The sequence below is a fragment of the Nicotiana tomentosiformis genome, chromosome 3, assembly GCF_000390325.3.
Source record: "Nicotiana tomentosiformis chromosome 3, ASM39032v3, whole genome shotgun sequence".
Lineage (NCBI taxonomy): Eukaryota > Viridiplantae > Streptophyta > Magnoliopsida > Solanales > Solanaceae > Nicotiana > Nicotiana tomentosiformis.
This window is the reverse complement of record NC_090814.1, coordinates 111,727,502-111,738,961: the sequence shown is the minus strand read 5'-3', so window position 1 is coordinate 111,738,961 and position 11,460 is coordinate 111,727,502.

Here is an 11,460-nt window from a genome sequence, read left to right as displayed (position 1 = left end):
CACTTATCTGGGTCTGTTTGCTCAAAATGTTGACCAAAGTCAACTTAATTGAGTTTTAAAGCTATATTTCACATTTTAATCAATGTTTCATGTAAAAACTTTCCGAAAAATTATACGAATTGCACACGCAAGTCAAGGAATGATGAACAGTGCTATTTGGGGTCTTGGAACACAGAAAAAATTTATTAAATTTAAAGATGACCTTTTGGGTCATCACATTCTCCACCTCTAAAACAAATATGCGTCCTCGAATGGAATTAGAAAAGTACCTGAGCTGGTCAAAAGGTGTGGATATTTACTCCGCATGTCGGACTCGGACTCCCATGTAGCTGTTTCTACCGGCTGACCCCTCAATTGCACCTGAACTGAAGGATAACTCTTAGACCTCAACTGTCGGACCTGTCGGGCTAGAATAGCTACCGACTCCTCTTGGTAAGTCAAATCCTTGTCCAATTGGACTGAGCTGAAATCTAACACATGGGGCGAATCACCATGATATTTTCGGAGCATGGACACATGGAACACCGAATGAACTGCTGATAAACTAGGTGCTAGTGCAAGCCTGTAGGCTACTTCACCCACCCTTTCAAGAATTTCAATGGGTCCAATATACATAGGGCTCAACTTGCCCTTCTTTCCGAATCTCATTACACCTTTCATAGGTGAAACCCGGAGCAATAATCTTTCTCCTGCCATGAATGCAACGTCACGAACTTTACGATCGGCATAACTCTTTTGCCTAGACTGAGTTGTGCGAAGTCGATCCTGAATACATTTGACCTTATCCAAGGCATCCTGCACCAAATCGGTACCCAACAACTGACCCTCTCCCGGTTCAAACCAACCAACTGGCGAACGACACCGTCTCCCATATAATGCTTCATACGGAGCCATCTGAATGCTCAACTGGTAGCTATTATTATAGGAAAACTCCGCAAGTGGCAAGAACTGATCCCAAGAACCTCCAAAGTCTATAACACAAGCGCGAAGCATATCTTCCAATATTTGAATAGTGCGCTCTGACTGTCCGTCTGTCTGTGGATGAAATGTTGTACTCAACTCAACTCGCGTGCCTAACTCACGTTGTACAACCCTCTAGAAGTGTGAGGTAAATTGCATACCTCGATCTGAAATAATAGGCACGGGCACACCGTGAAGGCGGACAATCTCACAAATATAAATTTCAGCTAACCGCTCTGAAGAATAGGTAACTTCCACTGGAATGAAATGTGTAGACCTGGTCATTCTTTCCACAATGACCCAAACTGCGTCGAATTTTCTCTGAGTCCGTGGGAGCCCAACAACAAAATCCATAGTGATACGCTCCCACTTCCACTCAAGAATTTCTAACTTCTGAAGCAAACCACCAGGTCTCTAATGCTCGTAATTGACTTGCTGACAATTTAGACACCGAGCTACATATGCAACTATATCCTTCTTCATTCTCCTCCACTAATAATGTTGCCGCAAATCTTGATACATTTTGGAAGCACCTGGATGAATAGAATATCGAAAACTATGGGCCTCTTCCAGAATTAATTCACAAAGTCCATCCACATTAGGCACACAAATACGACCCTGCATCCGTCAAACTCCATCTTCCCCCACAACAACCTGTTTGCCATCACCGTGCTGCACCGTGTCCTTAAGGACAAGAAAATGAGGATCATCATATTGTCGCTCTCTGATACGCTCATATAAAGAAGACCGAGTGATTGTGCAAGCCAGAACCCGACTGGGTTCTGAAACATTTAACCTCACGAACTGATTAGCTAAAGTCTGAACATCTGCAGCTAACGGTCTCTCACCAACCGGAATATAAGCAAGACTGCCCATACTCACACCCTTTCTACTCAAAGCATGGCCACCACATTAGCCTTTCCGGGGTGATACAAAATGGTGATATCATAATCTTTCAACATCTCCAACCATCTTCTCTGCCTCAAATTGAGATCATTTTGTTTAAACAGATACTGAAGGCTACGATGATCAGTAAATATCTCACACGAGATACCGTAAAGGTAATGCATCCAAATCTTCAGCGCATGAACAATGGCTGCCAATTCTAATTAATGAACAGGATAATTCTTATCGTGAATTTTGAACTGTCGCGACGCATATGCAATCACCTTGCCATCTTGCACCAATACTGCACCAAGCCCAACATGAGATGCATCACAATACACCATATATGATACTGAACTTGTGGGTAGTACCAACACTGGTGCCGTAGTTAAAGCGGTCTTGAGCTTCTGAAAGATTAACTCACACTCGTCTGACCATCTGAATGGGGCACCCTTCTTGGTCAATTTGGTCAATGGAGATTCTATAGACGAAAATCCCTCCACAAACCGGCGATAATATCCTGCCAAACCCAGGAAACTCCGGATCTCTGTAGATGAAGTAGGTCTAAGCCAATTCTGAACGACCTCAATCTTCTTAGGATCCACTTTTATGCCTCCAGCCGATACAACATGGCCCAAAAAGGTAGCTGAGCCTAACCAAAATTCACATTTTAAAATTTTAGCATATAACTGATTATTCGTCAAAGTCTGAAGCACAATCCGAAGATGCTGCTCATGCTCCTCTCGACTGCTGGAGTAAATCAAGATATAATCAATGAACACAACCACAAAGGAATCCAAATAAGGTTTGAACACCCGATTCATCAAACCCATAAATGCTATTGGGGCATTTATCAGCCCAAATGACATCACTAGGAATTCATAATGCCCATACAGAGTCCGAAAAACAGTCTTAGGGACATCATATGTCCTAATATTGAACTAGTGGTAATCAGACCTCACGTTGATCTTTGAAAATACCTTGGCACCCTGAAGCTGATCGAATAAGTCATCAATTCTTGGCAACATATACTTGTTCTTGATAGTGACCTTGTTTAACTACCGATAATCTATACACATTCGCATCGACCCATCTTTCTTCTTTATGAACAACACGAGCGCACCCCAGGGGCGAGACACTATGTCTAATGAAGCCCTTATCCAGTAATTCTTGTAAATGCTCCTTCAATTCTTTCAACTCCGGCGGCGCCATACGGTATGGTGGGATAGAAATGGGCTGAGTGCCCAGAGCTAAATCAATACAAAAGTAAATATCTCTGTCGGGTGGCATCCCCGACTGATCTGCAGGGAATACATCTGGAAATTCATGGACAACTCGAACTGAATCCATAGAAGGAACTTCCGCGCTCGGATCACGAATATAAGCCAAATAAGCTAGACACCCCTTCTCAACTATACGCCGAGATTTCACATAAGAGATAACCTTGATGATATAATGGCCAAGAGTCCCTTTCCACTCTAGTCGAGGTAACCCCGGCATGGCTAAGTTCACCGTTTTGGCGTGGCAATTCAATATAGCATGATAAGGTGATAGCCAATCCATACCCAAGATAACATCAAAATCTACCATGTCAAGAAGTAAAAGATCCACGCTAGTCTCAAAACTACTAATAGTAACCACACACGAATGATAGACATGATCTACTACAACAGAGTCTCTCACCGGTGTAGATACACACACAAAAGCACTCACAGAATCACGAGGCACAACCAAATATGTAGCAAAATAGGAGGACACATTAGAATAAGTAGATCCTAGATCAAATAGAACTGGAGTATCTCTATGACAAACTGGAACAATACATGTGATCATGACATCGGATGACTCGATCTCAGGCCTAGCTGGAAAAGCATAAAATTGGGGCTGAGCCCCACCACTCTGAATTGCGTCTCTAGGGCGACCTCTAAATGGCTGGCCTCCACCTCTAACAGCCTGACCTCCACCTCTAATGGACTGACCTCCACCTCTAGCTGCCTGACCCCTACCTCTAGCTGGCTGAGCAGGTGTTGAAGAAACCGGTGCCTGTATGATGGCACGACAATCCTGCTGAGATCTATTACTCGACAACCTAGGGCAATACCTCCTGATGTGACCAATGTTCCCACACTCATAACACTCATTCTGCTGCCGTGGCTGCTGAAGCTGGAGCTGACCCGAACTGGCTGGATAACCATTGTAGTGCCTCTGTAGCAGTGGTGCACAGATAGGAGCTGAATGTGCACTAAATGCTAGCTGCCCAGAGTAAGTCACAATAGGACTGTGACTCCCTAAAGCATCGTGAGATGCCTGAAGTGCTAAACGAAATGGATTGGGAGGATGGCCCCTACCAAAATTACCCCTGCCTCCATATGAGGCACCACTGAACCCCCCGAACTGACGAGGCCTCTTATCAGACCCCTGCCCTCTCTCCTGTGCAAGAACCATCTCGATCCTCCTCGCAACATTAGCAGCCGCCTGAAAGGAAATCTCACTTCCGGTCTCCTTGGCCATCTGAAGCCTGATAGGGTTAGTGAATCCCTCAATAAACCTCCTCACTTTCTCTCCCTCTGTAGGTAGTAAAAGGAGAGCATGATGGGATAAATCAACAAAACAGATCTCGTACTGAGTAACAGTCATACTGCCCTACTGTAGACGCTCAAATTGCCTGCGATAATCCTCTCTCAATGTGATAGGGAGGAACTTCTCTAGAAATAGCCATGAGAACTGCTCCTAGGTCAATGCAGGTGATCCAACTGGTTTGGGTAATGTATAATCTCTCCACCACCTCTTGGCGAAACCCATCATCTGAACTATAACAAAATCAACCCCATTGGTCTCATCTATACCCACGTTCCGCAATACCTCATGGCAGCGGTCAAAATAATCCTGTGGGTCCTCAGAAGGTATACCACTGAAGTGAATTTGAAAGAGCTTAGTAAACTTATCCAATCTCAATAAGGCCTCAGAAGACATGGCGGGCCTATCACCGGCCTGTGCCGCAACAACTGGCTGAACTAACCTAACTGGCGGGGCTGCTGGAGCCTGATACTGGGGAGACATCTGCTCCAGAGTGGGAGTAGTGAGAGTTTGTGCTCCTCCCCCAGCCTGTGAGACGGCTGGTTGTTGATACCCAATTTTGCCCTCATATTTTCTCAAAATATATATACTTTCAAATTATCAGTTTTACATCATTATTTAGTTTACAAATATATACAATCATTTTTTATAATTTCCTATAATATTTAGAGCTTTAAAATTAATTTTTCTGTATTTAAATTGCTTGAATATTTATTAATTACTCCATCAAATTATTTTATGATGACTTAACTACTTAAAGTTATTATTTTTGCACCTATAATACATGTTTCAAATATTTTACTTCATTTTAATTAACTACATTAATATTTTAAATCTATTTGCATAATTTTGTAGTAATAGCCTATATCTGTACAAAAATTCTCTTTATTTATATTATTTATTTAAAAATAGCATTTTATATTTTTATAATACAATGTTATTATTTTTAAGCATTGTAGTGTATAAATAATATTTTTACTTATTTGTCAAGAAATGTTATAAATTATTTTCGTGTATTTAAATAATAGCCTAGCTTTAAACTAAGTTTTTGAACCAAATTGGCCCAATATCCTAAGCCCAATAGACCCCAAACCCAAACCATGCGACCCTTGTATAATACTCGGTCAGTACCCGTTTTTATGACCCGCCCCGTTCGTTTTTGAATCCCAGCCGTTGATCTCTCAAGATCAACGACCCTCGTTCACTCTCCTTCTTTAATTAACCAAACCCGCCCAAACCCTATCATTTTTCTCTTAACCCGCCACCCCTAAATCCTCTCTACTCTCTCTTCTTCTCTAAGAAACCCTAGCCGCTGTTTCACTCAAATTCTCCAAATCCGGCTCTAAAATAGAATCAATCACTGATTCACTTACCTTATTGGTCTCTTCTCACTACTGGTCGTCCGTTTGTGGTGTTACTTAGGTGCTTGCCTAAGTTTGGCAAGCAAGATCTCATGAGAACGAATTAAAGTGGTTTAAACCTTTGATTCTGATCATTATTTCGTCTATATACACTCAATACCATGCTATGTGAGTCCGATTCAGTGAGATCTCTGTCGATTTGTGTTCTCCCTCTTGAACTAGGGTTTACCCGATTTCTCTCCTAAATTGATTTTGAACTGATTTTGCATGCCTCCTTTCCTTATTCTATGTTTGATTTATTTTGTTACCTTTTTTGTTCGTTCAATTTTTATTATTATATAAATCCCTCCCTATTCCCCTATTAGGACAGACTTGAATCGATATACTTTAACTAAAAATTGGAGCTTTGTTCTATGATTCCCTCATTCTCTTGTTCTGTACTTTATTTTGGCCGACTGAAAGCCAAGGCCACTGAGATTCTGTTATTCGAAATTTCTCTTGGTGCGGGAATTGCGCGGAGTTCTTTTGAAGCTCTTGGGAACTTTGACGCATTGAGATTCTGGGTTCTTGTGGAATTTTGCTCTTTATTGTTGTTCGTTTAACTGGTAAGTTACTTGACTTTTGCAATTTCATCTCTATGTATCTCTGATTGACATGTGTTCTTACTTCTGAAATCCATGGCTTAATGTGTTTCTAGGTTACTCTTATGCACCACTATGTTAACTTTACACGCATTTTATGTCTTTTTAGCATTTAACTGCTCATAATGTTGCTAGTTCTGAGATTATCTATGTCTAACTTGGATAATCTAAACCTTCCTAAGCTCATTTAACTAGTGTATTGACGCCTGAATGTTCATGGATATGCTTACCTGTTTGGACCTGAATCTTTATAACGAATGCCGCACATTTGTAATAACATGTGTTAAGACTTTCGTTGTTAATTATAACTTGTCTCTCTGCTATTGTGTCACTCAGCATGCTCACTCGATCCCATACACCTTCAGTGATTGCTTGTGATTTAGAACAGTTATCTCAGCCTGTTTTCCCTACCATCTTTGAATTGTGTTTCATGATATTAGGATGAATCCTTGGTATAACTTGGACCATCTTTAGTTAATTAATCTATTGTGTCAATGCATGAATGCCTACATTTGCTATTTGACATGAGTTTACTTTTCACTATATTCTGAATCTCTGTAATGACAGTCTTGCATATGTAATGTGTTTAATTTGTTTTGAGACCTTTTTATTGACTATGATCTTGCCTCTTTGCTAATATCTCCCTCGGTATGTCTTTGACTCACTTGATGCCATGTTCCTTCTGTGATTACTTGGCTCATCACAATGCGTGTTCCCCATCATGTCTAAATGTTGTCTTGTTTCCTGATAATGACACTAGGATGTATACTCAGCATAATTTGAACCTCTCAGGTTTCAACTTGTTTAGTATTGTGCATCTGTGCATGATAATCTTTGTCAATCCTGCAAACTTGTTCTTTCCTTAACTCTTTCAATATGTGACTGTCTATGTGTTAAGTGTTGAACCTACTTCTAAGTCCCTACTGAACCTGCTTCTAAGTCTTGTGACTTGTTTGATTAGTTGCTCTGTATGCTTAACTTTGCTATGTCTATTCTAAGTTATAAGTGTATCCCTCAACCATTGTCCACTCTCCCTCATTTGTTACCTATGCTATCTTGAACCTCTCATTTTTAGCCGGCTGAAAGCCAAGGATGCCAAGGCTTTTACTACTGACCTCCCTAGTGTGAGCACTACCCGAGATTCATTTGAGACCCTTGTGAACTCTGACACACAAGGATTTGGGTCTTTAGTCACTCCCTGAAACTTGAACTACCCCATTCAACCCTTTCTTCCTATTATCTGGTGAATATCCAAGCTGGTTGGTTTAAGTAATCCAATGTTTGGCAATATGATTGTGTGATTTGGCTTCGAGCTCTTCTATGGATTCTGGGTTGTGTTGATGAACATGGATCTTTGTTGAAAGTCTGGGTATACTGCTGAAGGTCCAGACAGTGCTGGGTATTTCATTCGGGCCTGCTTTAGGCCTATTGTCATTATTTGTATAACATTTTGTATCTTACTCATTATTGAGCCTGTAATAACCTTTTGTATAAACGATTGGGGTGTTAGGAAAAATGGGGAATGGGTAGATTCTTAATGTTTGTATAAAAGGGGTAGACAACATGCCTATAGGACTCATTGATTCACTTGCTATATGTGCCGTTCAATTTATATGAGCACTGTAGAAACCATGTCATTAGGATAAACACACACACACACACACTGTCTGTTGGCAAACATGAATTCAAATGTTGCAATTATTCTTACTGCTACGTGTTACTAGAAAACCTGCCTATAGGAACAAATGTCAATGAACTTTCTTTCAATTCATTTCAGCATATTCATTAGAAATCATGCCTATAGGATTTTGATCACCTCATTTGATATTATCTCGTACTGTTCACTAGAAACCATGCCTATAGGATTTTAATCATCTCATTCGTTACTTCATCACACTGTTCACCTAGAAAACATGTCTATAGGGTTGAGTGTAATGATAAAATCAGCTCCAAGTGCTAAACATTAGATATCTTGTCTATAGGACAACATTGTTTCGTCTTAACTGCCTATATGTGAAGTCCAATGTGTTTATGTATGTCACCTAGTTTTGACATTTCTGAGGTCCAATACCTCCTGGATCATAGGTATGGGACGGACAGTGCACGCATAGGGTACGACTTAGAATTGAATTAGAACGCTTTTAGGTAACCACTTTAACATAGTAATCGTGTAGCAGGAGATGATAGTCTGGGCCCGCCTATCTAAAAGGAGTTGCGAAGTATTATTTATGTTGCACGGGGTGATCCTTTAGGCTAAAAAACTTAGGACCCCCTCCCCCTTTTCTCTTTATACACTTACTCATCTAATATAGACCGTTATAGTTGTATCCTTATAGTACTTAAGATTTGTACCAATTCTCATTGAGTTATATTGAAATTCTTTGACCTTTATATTCTCTTTGCATATTTGATCACTTAGCCTAATTAAAATCTGCATAATTTTAAGTTCGGCCGGGACCCACAGTTGTGGACCTCGAAGAGCGCCTAACACCTTCTCTTTGAGGTAATTTGAGCCCTTACCCGATCTTTGGTGGTGTTGACTAGTCAAATAGAGTTATCTGCACAATAGGTGCCCTAACGCACCTTAAAATCATTAGGTGGCGACTCTTCTTTTAGCACTCTATCTCCCATACTAAAAAGAGTTGTCACGACGTCGAAACCCACTTTCGCGAGAAAACGGGGCGCAACAACATGGCAACTCTGCTGGGGAAACTTAGGTTCTTACCATAATGAACTTGGCCTATGTGGATTAGTTTTCTTTGTTATAAAACGCACATTCCTTTTCCATCTTTATTAGTTAAATTTTGCTATTATATGCACATCCCTTTCCCGTTCACCTTTACTTGTTTAAACCCGTTATAACATGCACATCCCTTCCTTTCTCCACCTTTATTTGCTTAAATTTATTATAACATGCACATCCCTTTACCTATTCGCCCTTAGTTTCTCTAACTGCTCTTCATTAGCTATATCATGCCTCTCCCGTCCCTACTCCCTTGTTTTCTTTATTACATTCTCACATATATTCCACAGACTAACTTCTTCCTTTTTCTTTCTTTTATGTTTTTCATGTTTTACCTTAATATTGTATTTACTGCTTTTTACATATTTATTATGCAAATACTTGGTAATGTGTTATTATCTCTGCATAAAGCATGCTCCACATCATACTCCACTCGTGCCAATTATCAACATAGTGGCGCTTGATGAGTGTCCACGCTCTTCTAAAATTACCCTTTTAAGTGGAAAAGGCTTATTTGCGGTAGACTAGTCGATCCGCAGTGCAGTCGATAGTCCCGTTCCTTTCCCTCTCAAGTTGTCCACTTGGGAGTACCAGTCTAGGCGTTTCTAGAAACCTCACTCCAAAATTAAATGTGCATGCATTATATTAAACCTGGTATGGTTTAGAACATTGCTAACGTGATAGCCCGCTTTGATAAGCCTTGTCCAAAGTCTGACGGGATTTCCACAATCCCAATGGACACTGTCACGTTATGTGCATTACTTGGAGAAAATAGGCCAATATATTGATCATTAGTGTGTAAATAGTCGAATCTGGAGGGGGGAAGGGCTAACTCTATTTGTTTGCAAAAAATGAAGCATGAAGTCCCCAGGTTCGACATGGACCAAAACATCCCACCTCTGCTACTTGATTGGTGGAAAAATCTTGCGCCTAGCGACAAGAATCATGTGAAAAGGGTCCTTGGTAATTTGCCGTCCTTGTTAGACATCCGACCGAATAGAGCATTAATTGAGGCCGCTAATATGTTTTGGGATGAGAAAAGGGCCGTCTTCCGCTTAGGTAACATAGAAATGACTCCTCTCTTAGAGGAAATAGGAGGTTTTGCTAAGCTGCCATGGGATAGTCCAGGGTTATTAGTGCCCGAGAATCTCACCCCTCGCAGTTTTCTGAAAATGTTGGGTTTCAAGAAAAATAATGAGTTGCTTTTTTTGAAAAAGTCATACATCCTATTTGAATTCCTTTATGAGCGTTATGGGCACAACAAGTCATATTGCCTTCATCATGATGAACTTGTCATTACTTCCTTGGGTTGGACGCACTGTCGGGTTTATGTGTTCATTGTCTGCTTCTTGGGGTTGCTGATATTTCCAATGAAAAGGGGAAGGATTAATACCTGTTTAGCCATGGTCGGCAGGACTTTGATGGAAGACATCGAGGGACAAACTTATACCATCATCCCCATGATCCTAGCCGAGATGTACCGCACTCTAGATCGGTGCAAGCAGGGGTTCAGGCACTTCGAGGATTGTATTCTGTTACTCCAAGTTTGGTTATTAGAGCATTTTGAAAGAGGAGAATATCGCCAAGAGCTTCTGCATCGACCATTGAATGACTACATAGATTACCATCACCCAAAGAGAATGACATTTATCCCAGACAGGTTTGCACAACCTGGAAATGCTGTGAGCTGGGTGCGTTTCTTCAGCAGTCTGATGGACGAGAAGGTACATTGGATGTTTGAATGGTTTCCTAGCAGTGAGTTCATCATCAGGTCAAGAGAGACTACTCACCTAGTATTGATCGGGTTGAGGTCCATCTATCCTTATGCTCCTATAAGGGTAATGAGACAAGCGAGAAGAAAATAGGTTATACCTCGGGTTTCCAACATGGTCCAGTACAAAGTAGATTTCAAAGGGGACGTTATTCCATTCAAGTTCGAGGCATAACATATGTGGAATCAGAAGGTCATTATGGAAAAGGATACTATTGATCCAGATAGGTATCATGCTGGCCTTGTGTACTTCTACCCATCATGGTTAGTGGACGATATAGTAGGAGACGTCTAGATGGGAATTGATCTGAAAAACAGGATCATAGATGAAGCTGCTGAAGCACAAGTCAAGTATAGGAGGTTACGCAAAAGGGTCTTCGAGTCTGAAGCTAGGCATCTAGAACAACACAAAGTGGATATGGAAGCAATCAACAAATGGAGGGAAACCGCCACTAAATCAATAGAAAGATTAGAATATTTGGAGCAAGGGTTGATGGAGCTTGAGGGAAAGATGAGATAGAG